This window comes from Henckelia pumila, chromosome 1 (genome assembly GCF_033568475.1).
Source record: "Henckelia pumila isolate YLH828 chromosome 1, ASM3356847v2, whole genome shotgun sequence".
NCBI classification, from domain to species: domain Eukaryota; kingdom Viridiplantae; phylum Streptophyta; class Magnoliopsida; order Lamiales; family Gesneriaceae; genus Henckelia; species Henckelia pumila.
In genome coordinates, this window is record NC_133120.1 from 123,704,556 (window position 1) to 123,729,934 (window position 25,379).

A 25,379-nucleotide genomic window follows, 5' to 3' on the forward strand; every position below is an offset into this window, starting at 1 on the left:
AAAAAGTTTCAAAAAAACATTTAAATGATCTTGCATTCTCATCATACAAAAATGCTGCACCAAAAATGACTGCTCCTCTATGATGATTAAAACTTGAGAAGATATCAAGTGGTCTGTGAGCATAGTTCATACAATATGTTATATCCAATGACACAGCATAACCAAACCAATCATAATAGGTTAACATTCTTGCATCGACCCAAAAAACAATAGTTATCTGTTCTTCCATATCCATCTGATTAGCATGGTAAAATGATGAATTTTTAGATAATTTTTGTAAAAAGTATTCTGTTAGACAACGAGATTCTCCATATACCATATTTATTTGTCTTTTGGATCGAATATAATTTTTAACATCCAATATGGTATAACCAAGACCATCTCTCATCCCTGCATTCCTACTCATCAACTGAAAATTCAATTTCTATTCATCCCAATATCCTATTCCAAATCAATCTCATAAGCCCGGACTTATGTAATACTGCGTTGGAAAGCCAACATGTGAACTGTCTCTTGAAGATGGAGCGAGTGATTATGCTATTTGATAAAATCATTAACTTTATACTTTTTGTCCACGTGTGTGACTCCCGTTCTTACTTTACAATTTTTTCGAGTCTCGAGCCAAGCATTAAATGTCGAAAAATCTATTTTGTCTTCTTTATGAATGTCATCCCTGCAACAAATATTTGCACGAAGTTATAAAACCGGTGTTTGTGTTCTTGTTAAAATAGTGCTTCCTAACTCCAAATCCAGTTTTACCACCATATTCAACCCAAAACTTTCAAGCATTATCTAGGCTATCAAAATTCATACTAATATTAGACTTGAACTGTGAAAAAATGAAAATAGAAGTCGACAGTTGAGCAGTTGAAGAGCAAAAATAGTTCGAGTTGGACCAGTTGAAGAACAAAGGCAGTCAGAGTTGAGCAGCTAAACTGGACCAGTCAAAGAACAAAAATAGTCAGACCAGTTCAGCTGGCCATTCCAGTCAGTTGGGGCATCCAGTTGCCATTTCCATAACAGAAAACAAATAGTCTGGGATTTTGTAGCTGATGTATTAACTCAAATTCAAGAAAATTCATGGCCGTTAAATGGTGTGTAATAGTCGGATTTGAGTTTATAAATAGCACTCAGAATTCTGATTAAGAGTTGCACAAGATTCTGAGCAAATACACACAGAAATTCAAGTGAGAGAGTTCAGTGGAGCGACCAGTCGAGTTTCAGTAGCAAGAGCAAAACCTCAAGAACAATCGATTTTTTTTAGCAATCTACAGTAAGTGGGCTTTCGGTTTTAAATCTGATAGTATGTTTTAAATCGGTTTCAGCGTATATATATATATATATATATATATATATATACATGTTTTCAAAGTCTAAATGTCTGAAATATGTAATTTTGATGCACTGATTCTTGTGAACTAATGGTAAAAATATATATTCTGAACACTCTACTATGTTTCTGTTCTGATTCCTCACCCTTATAGGATAAACATATAAGGGGCTGATACCAGTTAGCCACAAAAATCATGTGTAAACTGGTGGATTCTATAATTTTGTTGAATATATATGATTTCAGTTCTGCTACGATACTGTATATGTATAAGATTTCTGTTAAAAATTGATTTTAAAAGCTGAGATATTTCCCCCATTTACTGAGTGACACTCATATCAGCCACCCACCCAAAACCATCTCAGATAGAAATGAAGAGGAGATCGAAGAATATGAACAAAACCAGTTCTGGGGCTGGTGAATAATTATCGTGATTTTGATGTTTAGTTATGTTTTTTTAGCCGCTACATTTAGACTCTGTAATTTTCAATTTGAACTGCAAAAGAAATTCGATTTCAGTTTATGGAAAGACTTTGTAATCTCAGTTTATGAATGAAAAGACTTTGCGATCTTATTTTGTATTAGTATGATGAAAAAAGTGTATTAATTATGAGAGTGAATTAGACTTAAATTTGTGTTTCTTGTTGTAAATATCTAACTTTTGGTTTTCATGAATGAAATTGGAAATTTTTTTACTTCTTCATTTTCATTTGTCTTCATGGTTGATTGAAGTTCTTGTTACATTCGCATCACACGAGTCTATCTACGATCAATATAGTATGTTGTCATCTTTTTTTTTTGTAGAGTGCGAACATGTGCTATCAATAATCTTTTCACAACGTACATTAATTTGTTGACAATTATTCCTTTCGTGGTGCGCGAGTGTGCGCTGTAAATATTTTTTTCGCAGCGTGCATTGTGTGCTGTTGATTTACTTTTCCGCAGCGGGTATTGTGCGGTGTTGATTTCACTTTATGCGACGTGAAGTGCACGCTATGGATGTTATTTTCCGCAGCATACACTGCGGATGTAAGTTTCCGCAGCGTGCATTGTGCTCTGCGGATACCCATGAATTTCAACAGCTTACTACTATGCAGCGTGCGATGCGCACCACGGATAGCTAATTTTCACGCTGCAAAAATTCACTTTTTGTAGTGAATTCTCCTGAAGTGTTTATGGATTTGATGAATTTTCGGGATTACCTGGATAAGTTTTTCGTCTCTTTCATCAATGAAATTCTGTTATATTCCTGCATCATGGATGATTATGCATAACATTTATGGATTGTGTTGCAGACTCTATGAGAGAAAAAGTTGTATGAGAAACTAAGTAAGTGCGAGTTCTGGATTGATCGATCGGTGTTCCTTGGTCATGTCATATCCAGAGAGGGATTATTAGTTGACCCGAGAAATATTGAGGATGTGCTGAACTAGTCACGTTCAATGTCAGTGGCTGAGATCCGTAGTTTTCTGGGTCTAGCAGGGTATTACCGTTGATTCATTGCAAATTACTCGGAAATATGTTCTTTTTGAGTGGTCCTCAGAGTGTGAAGAAATTTTTCGGAAACTTCGGATACATTTGATTATTGCGCCTGTGTTGTCTCTACCATCGGAATCGGGAGGCTTTGTTGTCTATATCAATGACTCTAGACAGGGGTCGAGATGCGTTCTGACACAGAACGGTCATGTGATCACATATGTCTCTCGATAGTTGAAGACGTGTGAAGGAAACTACCTAGTGCATGATCTTGAGTTAGCTGCCATTGTATTTTCTCTCAAGATTTGTGATAGCATCGAAACGGTGTATAGAGGAGGGTGAATACACACTTTAAAATATTTTGAGCTACAATAGCTCGTTCTTGAAATGTTCAAGAATGAATCGAGCATCGATAAATTATATCGAGGTTGGTTACAAAACCAAACGAAAAACATTCAAAATAATCCATCTAAAAATTGATTAGGCCTTTGAGAAATCATTAGAAAAGATTGCAAGTTGAGATAGTAAAAACATTTTAGTTGAAGCATTTTATCAAATACTTTGTATGCAACATTTTGGTACTTTAAAGAATATATAAAATTCTTCAACAAATCATCCAAAAACAGTAGCAAGAAGTAAGTGCGATAAAGTAAAGAGACACCAATTTGTTTATGGATGTTCGAAGCTCAATCTCCTACGTCACCACTTCTTCCTCCTCAAAAGGATCCACTAGAATACTTTGAGCATTAAAACATCTTGTAATCACCCCACTCCAACCTTAGGACTTATCTCACTATCTAAGTCGGAACTCCTAGATTCTCAAATCGATTTTAGGCCGCAACCTTACAATCCGCATAATTTTTAACGTCTTTATGCCAAGACTTACAATCATAATCTTTAACGTCTTTGTGTTAAGACTATCACTCAACTAATCTATACAAATCATCTAATAAATGTGTGTGAGTGAGTTGGGGTTGGGGTGTGAAGAACTTGACTGTGAAGCTCAAGAAATCTGTTGTGTTCTTCACACCAAGGGAAAACTCTTGACTTAGTTACATAATCTATTTTGATGTCCTCTTCATGTGGAAAAGCTCTAACAAGCTGAATATTCTTTTGGTTGTCCACTCTCTCTTTTCTTCAATCTCCAGATCTTGTAGTTATAGCCTCCAAGAATAATATAGACGTTAGATACAAGAATATGATTGTTGGAAAAATTTATGAACTGTTTCTGACAACACAACAGTCATATTTGTGATTCTGGACTGTAGCTTTGACCCGTTGACTAAATCTGGATCTGGAGCAGTAGACTGGTGAGAGTAGGTGATAAGCTAGGTGAGCAGTTTAGATAGAGCAGGTGACATGCTTGTTTATCGGTTCAGATAGAGCAGGTGACATTACCTCAACCAGTTGAGAGACCAAGTGAGAATCTCGACTGCTTGAGTTGCTGCTGTTTGTTCAGATGCTTGTAACTCTTTTTACGTTGACTTCTGGGTAAAGTGGTAAACATGAAAGTTGTAGCTCATGATCTTGGCTTTCGAATGCCACAATAATCACTCAATTCAAAATTCATATGAGACATTATACCCGAGCTGATCAAATCGTCCAAGTAGTGCTTTGTAGTCAAGGAGATCTCATCGGTCGAGTTCATGTCGATCAGTCGACTGCTTTTAGATCTTGATTCGTTGATTTTTGGGAAAAGTGGTGAACATCAAAGTTTTATCCCTTTGTCTTGGCTTTCCAACGCATCAAGAATCACGCAATTCAAAGTTCATATGAGAACATTATGCCCAAACTACCAGACCATGTACAGCCTCAAGTTCTATTATCAACCTGCCCAGAATCAGCAAATTCAACGTGATTTGTCATCTTCTTAGGCTCCGATTCAGATTTTGACTTGTGAATATGATTTGTATTTCATGTTCATATCTTTCCAACGCATACTGAATCATTTCATTTGGATCATGGAGCTGAGAGATATGGCCATTAAACCAGAGTTGGTCTGTCACTCCATCTGCTACTACACTTTCATCCAGTTCTATCTTGAGACGATGGTTTGGCCTAGATATCATCCGAATTGGTCAACCTGTCACAAGACATGACTTGTAGAATTTTTTGTGGGCTATGCTTCGATTTTAGCGGCTGATCATTTGGATCATCGAGCTATGAGATATGCTTGAAACAAACAGCTCGCCAGAAATGAATCCAAGTTCACTGGGAAGGTTTATTCGCCGGAGTTGTGTGCCATGTTAAGCATTGTGCGGTTCTTTCTTTCGGCAACACCATTTTGTTGAGGTGAATATGGTGCGGTCAAAGGACGACGAACTCTTTTTCCTCTCTCAGACCCTTTGGAAGTCCTCCCTGCCTTCGACTATTATCCCTTCATTCCCCTCTTTCAATTTCTAGTTTTGGAGAGAGCATTAGAGAGCTAAGGGGAAGGTTTGGAACCCTAGTAGCAGAATGGAATCAGTTTACCGGGCTTACTTCCATGCCAACACGAGTAGTTTAACTCATCACTACCTCGTAAGGGCGGGCGTTGATAATTTTTCTTTTATTGCTATAAACTTTTGAAAAAGTATTCAAATAGCCTTTGTTTGCATAGTTTACGAATTCTGCTTAGTAGGGACTAGTATTTTACTAATCCATATGCAGATGGTACTCTCCAGACATTAAAGTAATCTAATGTTGCCAAGGAACTTTGATCAATAGAGGTACAACACAAAAGGAATAACGAAATCCTCATTCATATCTAGAAAGTTCAGAACGAGCATCAGTCCGCCGCGAGAAAGGACTCCCCGGGGGTGGACCTCATCCCCCTCATGATGTATAACCCTAACAACCATTGCCTTCTTGTCTTTAAGCCTCTCCTTAAGTGTAAGCCGAAGGATTACATGAGAGCCTTTTTTCTAGCTCGCCTGTGCTCTTGGCTTGATCTTCTACCATGATTTTTACTTTATTTTTTGATTTTTTCGTTTCCGTTGGTGTTGGGGGCGCGAAGGCTGAGACTTCTACTGATAGCAAGCACCGGTAGCGATTGAGCAATACAAAATCAAGTATTTCAGGAGGGGTGTAACCTCATTATAAAAAGAGCTCCCGCGCCGAGCATTATCGAATCCTATAAGGGCCCTCCTAATATTTACTTTTAATTTATGGGTTAAAACGGAAGAAGCGGGGGTCCCCCACTTTTTTTTTCAGTAGACCCTTACTCTATTCCATCATAGGATGCTGGAATAGACAGGTCGTTAGCTACCAGCTCCTTAGCTCAGTAAAGAAGGACCACTCAACATTCGAGTTCATTCTCGATAGCCAGATAGTGAAGTTCGAAGGGGAAGGAAGACTAAACCTAGTGTCACTTTTCTTTTTTATAGAAGTAAAAAAACTCTTTACCTGCTTATGCATTCATAGCACAAGACTTTACTACTCAAGCCTTCGATGCCAGGTTTCACAGTGGCTTGACTACTATAAATGGTGGCTGAAGTATTATAAGGTAGCTTATGGTTATCTTGATTACTCCCTGAACGCTGGCCTTTTCTTGCTTCTTCTCTTGCGTACCCTGTCTTCTGCCATGGAACCTCTTCTGCGCGTCTTTCTCGTGGCAGGAACAGAACAACAGGGAAATATTCGACCGACCGGCCCAGGGCTCGAGGGCGAGCTTTCTTTATTTAAGAGAGAATGGTAAGAGAGTCGAAAGGCTTCTGTTTCCGTTCTTCGTCACTACTTTGATTCAAAAGGTAATCGACGGTTCCCGACTTCCTCCGCTTCCCGCCTCTGAGCGATAAAGGTCCGTTTTAACCCATAAATTAACAATAAATATTAAGATGGCCATTATAAGAAATACGACCATCATGGAGTTTGGATGGCGCGCCCCGAGAGACAAGTAGTTGAAAGGTGCATGCAATCTTTGGGGCAGAGAGTTTACTTCAGTAGAAGTAGGTGGAATTCTTAAGCTAATTAGATACCGCAGGAAAAAGGACTTCCACGACTAAAAGGCTCCGGGGCTTTTGCCTCTTCCAGTCTTTCTCACTAGATCCGGCTCGAATCATTCCAGCCTTTCATAGAAAAAGGATTGATCATCCTTGTTCCACTTGTTTGTTTTAGAGCCGCAATGAAGCGAAAGAAAAGCATTAGAAGATAAAAAGAGGGAGCGGACTTGGGAATGAAAGAAGCCTTGACCCGTCTGCTATTCCATTCAACTACATTTGTTCCTGTAATCTATAGCCTAACAGAACGCAGCAGCCATTGTTTCCAGATATGGTTGCCGATTGATATCTCAAAAAGCCCTTCTTTCTGATACGGATTGGGGTTCCTTGAGTGGCTTAAGGCATTGGTTTGCTAAATCGACATACAAGAAGATTGTATCATGGGTTCGAATCCCATTGCCTTCGGCACAGAAATGAAAGGGGCGGGCGAAATTACGTGAGAGAAAGAACCTCTTGGACTCCCGCTTTTCCTAAAACCTCTAACTTGCAAGTCCTGACTCGAAAGTCGTGCTTTGAAGAAGGGATACGTAAGTGGATTCTTCCAAAGAATCGGAAGAGTAAATTAAGGTTAGTCTTCTTGATACACTCTCAAAAATATGGACAAGAAGGCGGACATTGCTAACTCTAGAGTTGTTATCTTATATGATGTCCGAAATCCCTGTTGTTTGATCTTTTTATTGAGTATTCGTTAAGTCAGGAACCTCTTTTATTGCTTGGACACGCCATATCAACAAACTTTGGATTGGTTAAAGGAATACTGGGGTTGTCAGAGAAAAGAAACCCTCCTATTCTACTCTCTCCATAATGCCATGGAGCTCGGGCTATTCAATATTATGTTCCAAACTGACCATTAAGGATTGATACGTGAGGCCCCTGTCCACAAGGCAGATCGCAAAACATCCAAAATGTGATCTAGCAACTACAAACTTGAGTAAACATGTTGGCAACACAATAACAAGTTTTGTTATGTGTTTCTGGACTGTAGCTTTGACACGTTGACTAGATCTGGATCTGGAGCAGTAGACTGGTGAGAGCAGGTGATAAGCTAGGTGAGAAGTCGAGATAGAGCAGGTGACATGCTTGTTGATCGGTTGAGATAGAGCTGGTGACATTACCTCAACTGGTTGAGAGACCAAGTGAGAATCTCGAATGCTTGAGTTGATGTTGTCTGTTCAGATGCTTGTAACGCTTTCTACATTGAATTCTAGGCAAAGTGGTAAACATAAAAGTTGTAGCCCTTGATCTTGGCTTTCCAACTCCATAAGAATCACTCAATGCAAAGTTCATATGAAAAAGTTATGTGCGAAATACCAGAGCTGCTCAAATCGATCGAGTAGAGCTTTGCAGTCGAGGAGATCTCATCGGTTGAGTTCATGTCGATCGGTCGACTGCTTGTAGATCTTGATGCGTTGATTTATGGTCAAAGTGGTGAACATCAAAGTTGTATCCCTTTGTCGTGGCTTTCCAACGCATCAAGAATCATGCAATTCGAAGTTCATATGAGAACGTTATACCCAAACTACCAGACCATGTACAACCTCAAGTTTTGTTATCAACCTGTCCAGAACCAGCAAATTCAACGTCATTTATCATCTTCTTAGGCTCCGATTCAGACTTTGACTTGTGAAGAGGATTTGTATATCATGTTCATATATTTTCAACGCATACTAAATCATTCCATTTGGATCACGGAGCTGAGTGATATGGCCATTAAACCAAAGCTGGTCTGTCACTCCATCTGCTACTATACTTTCGTCCAATTTTATCTTGAGACGATGGTTTGGCCTAGATATCATCCAAATTGGTCAACCAATCATAAGACATGACTTGTAGACTTTTGCGTGGGCTATGCGTTGGTTTTGGTGGCTGGTCATTTGGATCATCGAACTATGAGATATGCTTGAAACAAACAGCTCGCCAGAAATGAATCCGAGTTCATCATCTCAAAACATCCAAAATGTGATCTTGCAACTACACATTTGAGTAAATATGTTAAAAACACAATAACAAGTTTTGTTATCATCAAAATCAATATTGCTTGTATTTTCGGACCCAATAATTTGGAGACATTACATGTATGGCGAGAGGTTCGAGATACTCACTGATTATAAGAGTCTGAATTATATTTTCACCCAGGCCAAACTGAATATACGGTAGACGGTAGTGATGTTGGATGTATTTTCTAAAATTAGGTCCGTCTCTAGAAATTGGAGGCTCTAGGCTAATTTAAGGTCTATATAAATTTTTTTATTAAATATAAAATTATTACACACGAACTAGTAATGAAACGAACATAAAGATCACCAATGTATAATTTAATAAATCTATTGCATTTCTTTCTTTTTTTCTTAGAACTTCTTGGTTCAAATTTTGTTTTCCATTATAATTCACAATGAAAATCCAATAAAATAAATACAAAAAAATAATTTAAATAATAACAAAGATTGATTGTTGATATGAGATTTAATATAAAGACAATATAAAACATATTTTAGATCGTAAAAAAAATTAAACACTAATTTTATTTACTGTCAACTTTCTCAACAATAAAGAATCAATACATTATTTTCATATAATAATCAAAACTCCAAATTCTCTTAACTAAAAACAATGACATAAAAATTGTAGTGAAAGATTAAAAAATAAAAATAAAAAATATGTATAATACAAACATAAAAAAGATGTATGATACAAACATGGTAAGAGTCATCAAACTAAAGAAGCATAAATAATTGATTTTTGTTACAAAAAAAATCTAACAAAAAAAATACAAATTATAATTTAAACAGTAAAATATTCCAGGAATTAAAATTTCAAACACCAAAGTCCAAAAAATTAAATTATTAAAAACCTACAAGAAAAGTCACATTTAATAAATAAAAAAAAACGACACGATAATTGACCAACTTTGAGCAACCTTACTCACTTGAATGAAGAAATTTAACGAAAAAAAATTTTTATATCCTAAAAAAAGATGTTTTTTTCTTTTGTACGCAAAGAAAAGAAAATACTAAAATCACAAAAATTAACAACTTTTCAATTTTTTTACAAAATATTTAGAGATCCATTACCCATCTAAGATTTTGAATGAAAATAATATATATATATATATATATATATATATATATACTAGAAAACGTGCACGTGCGTTGCACGTGAGGAACATATGATTGAGTAATTTAAATTCGAAACAAAACTAAAATAAAAACTCTAGTAAGACAATCTCACGAGCAAATTTTGTGAAATTGATTTCTTATTAGATCACCCGTGAAAAATTATTAATTTTAATATCAAAAGTGTTATTTTTATTTGTAAATATGAGCAACATTGAGTAGTCTAAAAGATAAAAAATCGTGAGACCGTCTTACAAGAGACTTATTATAAAATTAATTAACTCAACAAAATATAACAACAATAATATTAAATTTAAACAATTCATGTATGGTCTACCTTATATTCGTACTTCTTCGAAATTTTATAAATCTTAATTAGTTTTGGTTTTTTGGTTGTTCTTAGTTTCATTACTGTAATTCTAGTAATCTTGAGAGGTTTTGGTCTATCCCCTTCTCTTGTAAATCTGTTTTCTTCTAATAAACGGGTAGGGGTTTGCCTAATCCCGCCACAACAGGCGGCTTTTGGAAAAAAAAAATATTTCATGTTAATTACTCATATTAACCAATTTGAAAAAAAAAATATACGTTTTTTTGAAAAAAAAATTAAAATTTTTGAACTACTAAATTCTTTCAAATATTTATTTTTGTCGTATCATTTTCTCTTGTCATATTCTTATCGTAATGATCTTTTATCATATTTTATTAAAGTAATTTATAAAGGTAAACCAAAAGAAAACATTGGTTGGAAAAAATGATCACAAATTAGAAAATTTAAACTCTAAAACTCATATCAAAGAAATATTTTATGGAACATCGAGCTCATACTGGGGTTATTCAATTTATATTTAAGTGTTTCTAACTATATTATCGAGGGATATCAAGGAGCAGTGTACTACTGAGGTCGTAATGAAACTGTACTCAGTTGTGAGACTCTCGATTTCTACGGACTAACGAGGTGAAAGATAGTCCCTAATACTTAATAGTTATTGAGAGTATCTATTGGATTAATCGAGGCTTTTAGAAAAAAATAGTGTTATGATGTTCACTTATCTTTAGTTTGAGACTTTATAAACTCTATACTACTAAACCAGTTTTTTAGAGATACGTAAATATTGACTGAGATATCTGTGATATGATACATGATTATCTTGTAATTTATGTATAGATATGTGCACGTTGAGCCTGATATACCTTGAGATAGTCAGTCGAGTAGGGTCGCTTGGCTCTTGTTTCTTGTAACCGTGTGACATCCACTGAATCCATAAAACATCATGTGCGGTACTTATCTAGGACAGTGTATGTCCAAAATCACGATCAGTATTTGTGGAATTCAGTGGATTTTTAGAACATCAAGCTCATACTGGGGTTCTCACCGTCAAAACATGAGTTCCAATTTTTTAATCCCGACTAACCAAAGGAGTATTTGCATATAAACATGTGTACTTATATATTGCGTACTTGGAAATTTCACTCACGTCCTTGATTCAGTCATGGAGACCACATTCGATTGTGCAACTTGTAAGTGTTCAAGCAGAAGGTGAATCAATGTTCAGTCAATTACCAGGACCTAAGAGCAGAGGGTACCGTTGATTTTAATTTAAGGATATTTCTATTTTTTTATTGTAATTCGATTGGGTCATATAATTAATTCTCAATTTTTTTGTGATATTCAGTTATTTATATGTTAATAATTTAATTAATTTAATTATATGTTTATCGAATGAATAGTAGTGGATCTCGGACATGAAGAACATATGTTGGAATAATATGAATATGAAAGAAAATTAAAAGAACAATTCATGTAAGACAATCTCACATGTCAATTTTATGAGATATATTTCTTATTTAGGTCACATATAAAAAATTATTACTTTTTATGTCAAGAGTATTATTTTTATTTGTAAATATGAACATGATTAACTCATCTTAAGGACAAAGATCCGTGTGATCGTCTTACAAAATACACACTCAAAAATTAATTAACTTAACGGAAGATAATGAAAATAACATTAAATTTCAAAATTCATGTTAATTACTCATATGTGAATAATTTGAAAAAAAATATATTAAAACATTGGAATACACAATTTTTTCTCATATATGATTTTATCGTATCATTTTCTTTTGTTATATTCTTATCGCAATTATCTAACATCATGATTTATTAAAATAATTTAAAAATATAATCCACGAGAACACGTTGGTTGGAAAAAAATATTATAAATTATAAAATTAAAAACTCTAAAGAATATCAAAATGATTTTTTATTTCGGGAAATTTGTGTTAAATCCCTAATAGTAAACATGAATTCCTCCTCAGTCCCCAAGTCAGTAATTCTTTGTTCTAAATCCCTGACATAAGCATGTTGTTTGTTACAACTCCCTATTTGGGTCAGTTTACAAAAATGCCCCTAAAATAATTTAAACACCCAACACTATCTCTCTCTTTAATTTTCAAATAAAGAAAAAACCAGAACAGGGACGATCGGTAGTTTCCCTTCCTCACCCAACCGATTCTTCTCACAGGAAAGCAGTGATCTTTTGCGACAAGGTTTTGAGCTCAGAAAATGGCACCGTTGACTAGACGAAGCAGGCATTCAAAAGATAAGTCAGTTGAAGGAGCTTGTAGAGTCCGAAAGGAAAAGAAATCTAGCACTGTGAAGAAGTCAAATATATCAAAAATAGGTGAACCCTGTTTTAAATTTTTTAAATCGGCCGCTATATATGATTCGTCTCGAGTAACTGAGAAAATTGTTCGTTTAGAGGAATAATTTTGGTCCTCATTGTATGAATCTTTAATATATCCGTGTTTCCATTATTTTGAGGGTTTTGTGGCTCAAATGTCTTGCTACCGTTCTTTTTTGCATATATTTGTCGAAACATTCGCATCATTATTCATAATTTTCGTATTTAATTTTGACAGTTCCTCAGTTTAAATTATTTATCCCCAATTTTTAGGGTTTTGTTCTTGAAATTATTTTTGAAGTATATCTTGGTAAATGAATGCTATATTGTTATGTTTTTGTAATGTTTTTGATTTATTGAATATATATTCAATAATGTTATATTGTTATGTTGTTGTGATGTTTTTGATTTATTGAATATATATTCAATAATGTTATATTGTTGAAGACAATTGATAAATTTATGTATAGAAGTACCCAATTGTTCCCAAATTTGAAGTTTTTGTTCTTTTCCATGCAATATTTCATTCTGTTATTCTTATAATGAAATTTTTTTTAATGATTTTTAAATATTGGAAATGGCTGATGAAGAGGAAATATGTGATGATTTTGAGTCGATCAAAAGTGAAAAGGTTATATTTACTCGATGTTCCCCCGCCTATTGTAAAAAAATAATGGAGGAGTTGAAGGTGGTCATAGAGAATGAACAAATGAGCAGAATAAAAGAAACTTCATTCGGTAAATGGATAGGCATGCCTATTCTACCTGTGAGTAGTGGCAGGGTAGACTATCTGTTTAAAAGATTTGATAGTACTTCATGCTCGTTCATTGTTGGTGGTGATATTTTCATTCCTTTCACATCAAGAGACTTCTCAATTGTGCTTGGTTTGCATCAGAGAGGTCAACAAGTTGATCTGGACCTCAAGCTTGAATCAAGCTTCCTGTCTCGACACTTCGGAGGGAAAATAAGCAACACTCACAGGATCGTTATAAAAAAGAAGTTTGTTTCACTTGCGAGTAGTAATGTCGAAGCTGACATTGATGACTTTGTTAGAATGTTCATTTTGTTCATATTTAATTCTGTAATATTCTCGACTGGTAATTACATTACTCCTGCTTTTATCTTTCCCTATATTGATGAACTGAGCACTTTTTTTGAGTTTGGATGGGGAGATGCTGCGTATCGGTTTTTATATCGAGAATTAGACAATCAAGCGAGTAAAATGTATTTGGATGGTTGCACGGCTGGATTGATGGTGAGTATATAATTATCTGAGTTATTGTGCTATTAGATTGTTGAATTTGTTTACTTATATGATTTTTTGCTTAGGCTTGGTTCTATGAAAGAGTGTTGTCATTAGTTGTGCCGCGTGATGTTTATATCTGCCCCCGCCTGTTTCGTTTCGGAAAAAGCAAGATCCAGTTGGATGCTGTGAAAGCTGAAGTGGCTTTTGATGCCATATCGTCAACCAAGGTATCTTCTATTTTACTAATCATATTTCGAATGCTGGAGATTTGCATTATATATATTTGTTTTTGGATCAGGTTTTTTCGATTCATCCCTTTCCTGAGGAGGAAATGTTGTTGGAGAACAAGGTAATATGAGTAGCATCCTTTATTTCATGTTTTAGAAAAATGAAATATTCTTCATTATTTTATTTGTTGTTGTAGTTGTTGCTGCCGGTTTCAAAGGAACAAGAAAGCAGGAGAGATAATTGTGAACTAGAAAAAACTGTGAATAAACAAATTGCTGAGATTAAAATTGTGGGGACCCAGGTTGCTAATCTCATTTTAAAGGCAATTAATGCTTAATAAAACAATTATTCAAACAATAAATGAATAATTAACATTAATCAAACATTATAAAAAGTAATCAAACCCAAAAGTTTTTTTTTTAAAGAAGGCACCTCGCTCGATCGGTTAGCGGGCATAAAGTTATAACTCTTGGGTCTGAAAAACATATGGCTTCGCTCGATCGGTTAAACTCTACCGATCGAGCGGACAGAAAAATATGCTTCTCGGGTTTGATAAAAACAGGCCTCGCTCGATCGGTACAATTCAACCGATCGAGCGGGCATACCCTGCTCAAAATCTGCAACTGTTCAATTGCTAAATTTGCTGCTTTCTTGATGCTTTTCAATTTTCATCATGATGCTAAATAAAATACATGCATTGAAAAATAAATCCTATCATTTAAATACATCAATTTGTGAATATAAACTAGGATTTACCAAATAGAAACATGTAAAAGGTTCCTTGTCTTCTAACATGTTTACATGCAATACATATCATCTGCTTAAAGTCCGAGTCACCACTTCTAATCTTTCAATCTCATGCTATCCAAGCCAACTATAAATTGATCATGCCCCAACCTGATGCAATGCACACATACAAACAAAGCAACAGCCGGATAACTCCGGTGAGAATAATTCCCAGTATGGAAGACATGCATATACATCATTAAAGCATATGGAATCTATATGACATAATAATCTGAAATCATAAAACATGTAATAACATGTAAATCATAGAATCATCATCGACTCTTAAATTCTTGAAGCATAACTATTCATCTAAAGCAATAGCATACAAAGCATAACAAAACATTCATATCTAGAATGGCATATCACAACATGCTAGCATTGATAACTGCATATTCTAAACCCTAGAAATCTCTAGGTTAATGCATAATTGCAATGCATATGTCAAGGAATAGGCTATCAAATCTGATACCAATAAGCTTAGTTCTTGGGATCCCGGGGAATAAAATCTTTAACTAACCACCGACTCTCCCAATCGAGGTGGTGTTAAATATCTCAATTCCCCTGACTTTGGTGCAACTATAGTGAGTCATCTAGCTCTGGATATAAATCTATATTCCGTGCCATGAGTCATCTGACTCTGAAAGTAAATCTACATTCCATGCCACTCAACTACAGTTCTCCAAACGTCATATGCACTCTAGGCCATTCTGCCCTCTGTGCTATTCAAGGTAGGGTTCAAGATGAATGCAACATAATCTTGATGCATTAAATCATATAATTACTGATAGACATCTTGAACACACAAATCAAGAATCATTCATAGCAACAAGAGCAAGTAAAATCACATAAGAGCACTTAAACAAATAAGTATGTGATTTCAGGAAAACTCGAAAACCACCACGTTCTCGAGTTGTTCTACCTGGCGAGAATAATGTCGACTCATACCTTTTATCGCAATTCAAACATCTTGAATCTGTTGCAAACTCATGCCAATGCTGATCAACCTTAAACTAGCCAAATCGATCATACAATTCTGCTCATTTCAATCAGTGCTACTTGAAGGTGTTTTTTATTCAACTTCAAACACTTCAAGTCATTCGAACTCGAAATCGTCGATTCAACTTCGATAATCTTCAATTCAAATCTGAAATAGATTATAACATATCTAAACATCAATTTCCAATCTGAATCGATGGTTCTTTAAAGCTTATACAGTTCAAATTTTGCTAATACAATCGGAATTCAAACCGACATCGCAACTATTCGAGTCCGATAAATCTTTTGATTCAAATATCATTATATCTTCATTCTCAACATCATCACATATTCAATTCATCCACAATAAGCTTAAAAATCAGCTCTAGACATTCATAATGCATATCAACTCAAAATCTTGAACCGACGGCGTAACGGTACGAAACCGGAAATGCCAAATGCATTATCATTATTAATGCAACCATCTAAACCAATATTCATCACTAATTCAGCAGTACATACACGTACAACATTCCCCAAAATTCAGAATTTTGATAATTCTTTCAAAAATCGAAATCATGTTCAAACGACGATCTTTTATCAATCCGTCTGAACTATGCTATCGTCGTATATGCTAGAAAATGTTTATACAATCAAATCTTAATTTTAACAATATCATAAAATTCAAACATGGTAGAACTTCATAAAACTTACGTCAAAACGTAGCACTTGGAGTCGTGATTGCAAATATATGCTCAATCGGAAATTCTATCGGGCGGATCAATTTTTATCGGAGTTTGAAAAGGAGAAAATATGGTTTAGGAACGTTGCTCGTTCTTCTCCCTTCCTTTCTTCTGAACACACGTGAAATTCTAGGAAATATGTGAATTTTGGATATATATTGGCCTATTTGCAGTTTAGTCCCTGAACTTTGACCTAATTGCAATTCAGTCCCCGGACAAGCGATTTAATTCAATTTTAATCCTAAATAATTTAAAAATAATAGAATTTAATTCTAAACTCTAAATATTCTCAAATTAAATATTCTTGGATTAAAATTAAATCATTTCAGACCTTATCGCATTTTAGTCCTTGAATTGCTCAATATTTGCAAATGGGTCCTTGCTCGGATTTCATCCTCAAATTAAATTTTTAATATTTATAATCTTGGAATTTACATCTTAAATTACATAAATAACAATTCAAATATTTTTAATCTTTTAATTTAAGAGTTCCGGATATTAAAATCTTAAAATCCGAAAATCCGAAAATTAAATATTTTTGACCCGAAATTGAAATCTCTAATTTCCATAAATTCGTAAATTCATCTTTTCTCTCTTATTTGGAATTTAAATCTTAAATTCCGTAATTAAGAACTTAATATTTTCGGGCCTTACAATTCCTCCCCTCTAAGGAATGATTTCGTCCTCGAAATTGCATTCGATCTTACTGCTGATTCTCGTAAGCTGTATAGCTGACTGAAGTAATACTGACTTCAATTCTCTGTGCTTTCGATATATATTCTGATATCTTTTATTCTATCGTATCTTAATCTTCTTTCTGATCACTTCTGCAAAACATATAATCACTGAGTCAACTTATATCTAAGTTGCTCTTTCTCGTGATCTAATTATGTATCAGTTAGTTAGATTCTCTTAAACTCTGATCTGCTTCGGTGTTATCTGAATTGATTGCACATACATATTTTAGTTGATATTCTTCAGCCAATGCATATGGATAACAATTTATCTATCGAACAATTCACGATTGAGTATTAATCAATAAGCTAGATCAAATACTCATAGGGATCAATTCCGAAATCTCTTTCTGAACCTAATGATGCTCGGGAAAATCACTTCTTGATTGATAATTATGTTCAGGCTTCAAAATCTATATTTGTTGCTCATTTGCTAATTCCGTCTATGCTGTTTTGTTCTTATTCTGTTCAAAGAAATTGTGACGACCCGATTCTTAATCTCTCAACTCATACATTTAATCCAAGATCGTGAATTAAAACTAATCAATTAATCATGCAACCAAAGCCTCAAAAAAAATTTTTTTTTTTTTAAAAAGTGTTGCCCTGCGCGCGCGCGAGCGCAGGCCAACAGGCCAGCGGCCCCTCAGGTTGGCTCGCGCGCGCGCGAGCTATATGCTCGCCCGAGCACGGGCCAATTGTCCAGAAAAAATAAGAAGGCTGAAAAGCTGCTGTCAATCTCCTTAGCTGCTGTACAAATCATATACACAAGATATCTCAACTACATGAAGTATTAGAGACACAACCAAGATCACAACATGAGTTTCAACATGCTTCTTTTCATATACAACTCAAAAGATTACATCTATAAATCATAATCCAACACCATCTTACATGCTCATACTAACTTCATGTCTCAAGATCAACAACAACAAAATAACATCCATATGGAGTTATCTACTAGTTCTTCTTCAACTAGAATTTAGTACAACATAAGCTAAAATCATAGCATACAAGCAACTATATCTCAAGTTGATACAATTTGACAGCAACTCTATATCTAAACCCGGATCACCACTCTACTCTCGCTCGATCTCATTTCTTCATGGTCTTCCCGGACTTGTTCCAGTCCCACCTATTGTCATGCACACATACAAACAAGACAATAGCCGGAGAGACTCCGAAGAGAATTTAATCCCAGTGTAAAACAACATAAACATGCATAAACTCAAGTAATTCAACTTGATGCATATTAACATTCATTCAGCAAATAATACTCAAATCAACTTAAGGCATATTAACTCAACATGCTATAAATCAAGTTGCAAACTATAAAATCAAGCAAGACATGCTATCAACAACTACAACTCATATCAAGTCATTAATTTAATATCAACTTTTCAAACAATCATGCAATATTTCAAATTAACAAATAATAGAAACTCATCTATTTAAATTGAAAGCAATGCATGATTTAAAATCGGTTATCATATCGATATCGGTTCTCGTTTTGGGATCCCTGGGAAAGAAACGTGTCAACCCATCCACCTACTCTCCATTCGAGGTGACGTTGAGTGTTTATTCCCGGACTTTGGTCCACTATATTGATCGTCAAACGTTAGGGATGACTCAATCACCCAACCGTTAAACATTAGGGACAACTCAATCACCTAAATTCCTCAATATACGCCCAAACGTCCTATCATTTTATCTGGGCAACTCAGCCCTCAAAACTCGAAAGAAAGTTGGCCCAATATGAATGCAACAAACTCAAACGCATCAAGTCAAGACCAAAAATATGAACTAAATCAAGTAAGTAATCATATAAGCATCTATTAACAATAGAAGCACAAAGTATGTGGTTTTAGAAAGGAATACTCAATAGATTCATATTGAGTGTGCAAGTCCTTTCTTTAAAGGTTGTCTTATACCTTCCAATCTTAGTTTCAAGCTCTTCAACTCTTCAAATCTTGGCCCAATTCAATCCTCAATAAAACTCTGCTCAACAACTAAGTCTTGCAAACTAATCTTCAAGCAAACCTTGTTAAATTCTTTCTTGATTTGAAGCTGACTTCCCGAGCTCGAAATACCTCCATAAAAATCTGGAATGAAGTATTTCCAAACCATTTATATCAGCAAGAACTTATATATAGTACAGCTCCAACTCATCTATTCAAACTTTATCAAAATCTTGAACCGACGGCGTAACGGTATAAATTCGATAACCGAAACTAAAATCTATCAATTCTATCATCCAAATCAACTTCAATCCATCTCATATCAGTTCAATATCATCATACACAAAAGAATCATAACAAGAACAATTACCTGCTAAACATCATCTGATGTTTGCTTTTTCGGCTGAGTCACTTCTCTCGATGACCTTGCACTATGTGATCTTTTCAAACCACGTTGCGGACATACTCTGGCAAAATGTCCCGCTTGATAACATATATGGCAACTCCCAAGTACACCTCTGCACTTATCATTAGGATGTCCTCCACCACATTTGTTGCAATACAAACCTGTATACTCTGAACTAATGTGCCTCTGTCCACTAGAGCTAGATGAACTATCTCCTGATTTCTTAAACTGCTTTTCTCTTGCTTTCAAAGAATCATTCTTGCCACAACTGCTACCACCTTCCTCAAATCTGGGAAATGGTTGCTGAAACTGAGTCAATGGCTGTCGTTGAGACTGTGACACAAACAATGCTTCTCGTTGTTTCATCAGACCAGTCTCTGCTCCCTTTGCTTTATCAAGTGCATCCGCAAAGGTTTTTGGTCTACCAACATTCACCAAAGTAAATACATCTGGATTCAGTCCTTTAATAAACTGATCAGCTTTAGCCTCTTCATTCTTAGCTATATGTGGAGCGAATTTCACCAAAGTAGAGAACTTAGCAACATATTCTGCAATAGTCAGATTGCCTTGTTTCAGATTGGCAAACTCTGCATTCTTATCTTTTCTATACGAACTGGAAAGAATCATTGATAAAATTTAGTTTTAAACACTTTCCAATTAATCGTCGTACCTCGATTCTCAAGAGCCTTCTTGGTTGTAATCCACCAGCTCTTTGCAACATCTTGCAATTGATACCCAATCAGCCTAATTCTTCTATCATCTGCATAATCAAGGGAATCAAACATCATCTCAATATCCTCTAACCAACCTTCACAGTCAACTGAAGTCTCAGTTCCTTTCAAAGTAGGTGGCTTGAAAGATTGAAATCTTTTCAGAAGTATCTCCATTGGTGATGCTGTAACATCACTCATATCTCTCAATGTACTGCCTTGCTCTATTCTCGGAGCTTCAGGTGTTTGTGGCACTGTCGGGGCTACATTCACCTGTTCTGGCTGAGGAACTGTCTCTGTCTGTCTATTCATCATTCGACGAGGAGGCATATCTGCTAATTCAAACAGATTAGTATAAAATACAATCTCATGTATAACAATTCTGTCTCAGTCCTCCTCTGATCAACACTGTTGTGCATTCTCAAAAGATCGAGTTCTGATTCATTCTCGAATAATACACACTTCCAATCAACTCAGATAATAAGGAAAGCATGTAATTCCTGCATCTGTACGTCATGCTATTCTTACCATTTGAACACAGAATTATAGCATCATATAATTTGAAAAACAGTAAAGCATGCTCGATAATTTAAATCACAAAATCATGCGATCATATAGTTCTGGAATTATAACATAATATTCGCATGTATTTCAGGTAATCACAAAAAGAATTCAATCACATGCGAATAAAGAAATCAAGCAAACTCGATCTACCCCGCTCATTCTAAATCAGTCCAGAACCTACGCTCTGATACCACCTGTTGTGACGACCCGGTTCATAATCTCTCAATTACTAAAAACAATCCAAGGTTCAAGACTAGAGGCTAAATTCAAAAGCCAAAAATTTTTTTTTTTTTTTAAAGTGTGCTGCACCCGCGCGAGGGGTGCTCCCCGCGCGCGCGCAGTGCAAGGGGGCAGCGGCCCCCTTGGCTTGGCCTGCGCATGCGCGCGAGCAGGCCATTCGTCCAGCAAATTATGCAGTAGCTCAGCTGCTGTCAAAAGATGTCCTTGCTTCAATATATCAGCTCAACTAAATGCAAAAATCATTATACAAGTTCCAAAAAGCATGAAACAATATAAGTGAAGTCATGAACAAGTTTAGAGCATCAACTACAACATCTCAAAGGTAGGAGTAACACACTAGTTAAAGTGCTTACAAGTTCAAGTCTATCATCTATACAACTCCAACTCTAAACATAAGATCAACAAGCAACCCTTTAGACTAAAGTTCAAGTCTAAGTTGTTATACAAGCATAATCGTTGAAACTAACATAAGATGACAGCAACTTCACATCTACACCGGATCATCACGCTAATCTCTCAATTCTTGATTTCTCAAGCCCGTCGTTGCCCTGTTCCTGAACCACCTGTTGCCATGCACACATACAAACACGACAACAGCCGGATAACTCCGGTGAGAAACATATTTCTCAGTAAAAGCAACTAACATGCATTTCAAATTATATCAATCAAGCTCAAGATATAAAATAGAAGACAATGCATGCTTTAAAACAGGCTTTTCTCAAGAACTCTCTTATTTCATCGGTTGGGATCCCGAGAAGAAGATATCGTAACTAAACCACCGACACTCCCGATCGAGGTGGGACTACTTATCTTGCTTTCCTAGACTTTGAAGCCACCATACATGTAATTCAGATGCTAGGCTAATACAACCACCCAGGCCATACATATATAGTTCCTCAAATCGTCTAATCGAACGACTCCGTTCATTTCAAAAATCAAAGGATAGGTCTCACAAAATGAATGCAATATAAAACATCATATATTCATTCAACAACATCATAGACACAGTCAATAATTCACATAAGAGCAAAGAATCAATTAAGTATGTGATTTAGGAAACTCGATACAAACCATCTCGAGTTTTAATCTCATTCAAAAAGTAGTCCACTTTTACCTTTCGATTGTGAGGTTTATGGTGTCTTCTAGCTGACCAATCTGTACAAGTAACATAACCAAACCTCTATCAAAATCTACCCTCAAGATCAATCCAATTCTATTGAGAAAATAGACTCCAAAATTCTCAAATTAAATATACTCGGATTAAAATTAAATAATTCTCGGATTAATTCAATTAATCCCGGGCGTTACAGCAATCTTCACATTCTCTATCGTTTCTTGACTCATATCTGGTCTGATAGTTGTTACTTCTGAAATATTGTTTCACTATAAATACAATTCTGTGTTTCTGATCAATCAATCATCAAAATATTGTCTTTATATCTAACAAATAGCTGTCACAGGAATCATAGTAATCAAGTGGCAAATAATCAATCAACTAGTACCGAATCTAGTACTATCGTTCTGAGCATATCCTCGGAAATCTGGATAATCACATCTGATATTCCACTAATCGGAGAATGGTATAATAAAATCTCATACAACCAAACACTCAGAACATCTGACAATCAATTCCACAATCTAGAAAACAAATCTAAAGTCTATATCTCGACAATAGATTTCAATGATTCCTATAATCTGATCATCTTGCTAAATATTTGACAAGTATCTTTTTATGTTTGTATCATATCTAATACAACATATTCGTGAATCTGTCAAAATCTACTACACTCTAAATCGCAAAATCATGACGATTCGAATAGATTCGAACTAAAGTCGTTCGCAAAGTTGATCTTCTTTCAACTCTTATGTAACTAATCTGTTACATAAACCACTTGAGTTCTTATTTTCTGCTTCTTTTATAGGAATTTTAGTATTGGTACTGTTAATTATGTCGTATCTACTTTCATTTCTTTCACCAATACGAATTTCCAAGTAATGACTACATGTAAGTCATACATGTTTAGACAACTGAATGGATATTAAATATGTTGTCATATGCCTCTTTCAAAATCTGATATTATATATCTAGAATATCTGGCATAATCAAACGATTAGTCACCGCAAAAATTCATCTGTTCTATTCTGCTGTCTTATCTCTTATCTTAATCTAGCATTCTCAAGCAATATTCTATTGTTTGATCTAAGATTAATGTGGATTTTATCTTTCCAAACCAATCGAGTTTAGCTTGAATTGCAACAATTCTGATTGTATGAGTATTTGTCTAGAAATTCAAGCACAAACCTACATCAAGTAAAATCTGTACTCAATCAATCAAGCAATTATCTAAAACCCAAAAATCTTGATGATGGTCTGAATCTGAATTTCTATCAGTTACGAGCCAAATTCTTCAAGATACACTGAATAGACACATCAAATAATCAATAATTCTCAAATTTCAAATCAAAGGAACTCGCTCAAGTCAAGGTCACCCAAAATCAAATATTCTGAATGACAAAATCTGCACAGTGAAAACAACTCACTTGCATATCAAAACTTAAAGCGAGTAAATCAAATCAGACTCTAGCAAAGGAATAAGAGTCCATCAAACTCAATCGAGGTCGAATACAAAAACCTCAGAATCGATATCAAGAAATTCAAGAATCATGATTTCTATGATGTAATAGGTTCAGCAAAATTGAAGAGAAAGCTCATCTGTAACAGATTTTTTTCTTATACTCTATTGATATGAGTTTATCCCTAAATTTCTACATTACAATAGTCGAATATAAGCTTTTCGACTTTACTTCTTGTCATAGAATTAATCATCATTTCGGTACTCAAGAACTCTTTTCTACTCAATCGTCTAGCTGTTTCTGGAGTTCTTCAGTTCAAGTAATGCTCTTCTATACGAGTTGCCATAATACCTTCGTACTAAACACCACTCTATATAGAACTGCATTCATGTCGTAGAAAGGTCGAAATATGTCATTGAACTATTTCTATACATTCTAACCACTGACATAGCTGTCAATTCTAGGTTAATTCTATAATAGTTCAATATATCGACTAGACTTCTACTGACATTCCTCCACAGTCATCGTGATATGACCAGTACCGAAATAACAAAATATAATTTTTGAAACTCATATCATAAATTTCTATTCATTTCTATTGCTTTATCAGTGCACGGATTTAATCAGTTGTTAACTGGTACTCAGTTATTGCATTACTATCTATAATGCATTCTAGCTTAATATCTCACGTACACCTGATATCCGTACATTCAATCTTATTTCCTCAATTCTGTATTTCATAGAATCTTACAAATGTGTTCCATCTACTCAAAGGCAAAATCTCAGCAAATACTATGAATAAAGGCTCATCAGATACGGATTATAGCATAACAAATCACCGATCTATGAATGTATGCTTTGCAATCAATATATAAGCGGTTAACTAGAATTAACTCACTTACCTGTAATATTCTTATCTGATACAACTTGAGTCTTATTTTCTGTACTTGCTTATTGCCTATGACCTTATCTGTCATTCAAATTTTCTCTTGATCTGTTTCAGCTAGGGGAGTTATGCTTATATGTCTTCATCTGCTGGCGTTTAGGCTGAATCGATCTTTGCTGCTATTGTGACTATCTCTTTCTTCATAGCTATACTGCTATGAAAGTTATAGTGAAGGTGATGATCATAGGTTTTCACAATTACAGAGGCGTGAATAAACATTCAACTCGGCCTTGTACTACTGGTTCATGATTTTGTTCTTCTATTACTGGTTTGAAATCAACTTATGCTTCTATTCTGCAAAGTCTACTTTTCTATCTTCTTTATCATATACGGAAAGAAACAATTCTGTTTACTTACCTGCCAAACATTTCAATACTTCTTCTGGCAACTTCACCAACTTTTTGCTAAGTCCTGGAGTTGATATAAAATCAAGTTGATTCTATTTTCATCTGAATATTATTCTCTTGAACAACTGATCCAGCTCTTCAAATCAACCCCTTTCTAGACATAGCATATTCTATATCTTTCTGAGTTGGTGAGTAATAGCTTTGGAGTTGTTCAACTAACATACTCTTTAGTGCAATCATCATATCGATCGACTCAAAAACATACCTCAGCACTGTTCTGTTCTGTCTGCGATTCTGTTCTGTCTGAGGTTCTCATGCTATCTGCATAATCTGTCTTATTCG